The sequence below is a fragment of the Tupaia chinensis genome, unplaced genomic scaffold (genome assembly GCF_000334495.1).
Source record: "Tupaia chinensis unplaced genomic scaffold, TupChi_1.0 Scaffold147358_1, whole genome shotgun sequence".
Taxonomy (NCBI): Eukaryota; Metazoa; Chordata; class Mammalia; order Scandentia; family Tupaiidae; genus Tupaia; species Tupaia belangeri.
In genome coordinates this window covers 1-787 of record NW_006207209.1, presented here as the reverse complement: position 1 = coordinate 787, position 787 = coordinate 1, and the positions used below count along the sequence as shown (strand labels likewise).

At 54.1% G+C, this 787-nt stretch overlaps 1 pseudogene; it reads left to right on the top strand.

The window, feature by feature from the left end:
- Positions 1 to 107: 107 nt before the first annotated feature.
- LOC102476639 (caspase activity and apoptosis inhibitor 1 pseudogene) lies at positions 108 to 781 on the top strand (annotated as a pseudogene).
- Positions 782 to 787: the final 6 nt, after the last annotated feature.

Sequence of the window (787 nt, the reverse complement as noted above, 5' to 3'; positions counted from 1 at the left end):
CCGAGGTGACTCCACCTGTGACACCAGTGCCTGCTGCCGACTGCCGTCAGTGCTGGGTTTCCGATACCCTAGAGACATCGGGGTTCGCGGATGGTGGAAGCGAGATCATGACAGGAAAGATTTCTTCTTGGGAGAAGCGTTGCAAAGGTAGCAGCCAGGAGGCGGCCACGGTGCTGGAGGCCCCGGACCTCGTCCCCGCCCTCGCCAGCGGCAGCGGGAGCACCAGCTGTGGGTGAGGGAGCACCGGCGGAGGGAGAGGGAGCACTGGCGACAGCAGCGGGAGAGCTGAGCAAGCGCCTGAAGCAGAGGAGCAGCGACTCGTCCTGCAGCGTCGGGCTCCCTGCAGCAGGAAACCAAATACCTTTTGCCCACGTTGGAGAGAGTTATTTTTGGCAGAGCACAGTGACCTTGAAGAAGGTGGACGAGATCCGACTGTGTCGTTAGAACCAGTTTCTGTACATCAGACAAAAAGGAAAAGCTTCGGCAGTGCTCCTGCATTATAGGAAAGAAGTTACAGAAGATGCCTCCTGATGTGTGAAAGAACTGCTCATTAGAAGAAACCAAAAACTTGTGCCAGGAAGGTTAGAACGTCCGTCTGAAAAGAAAATCTTAACGATTCTTGAAGGTGACAATGGTAGGGACTCTGGTGTGGAAGAGACAGATGATGGCTCTAGGATGGGATCAGACAGAGCCAGTCAGCAAGACATCTCTAGGCTTGACTTCAACCCTGAGAGAATAAGAAACCTGAAGGCCTGGAATTAAAATGGGCAAAGGGGAAGACAGTGAC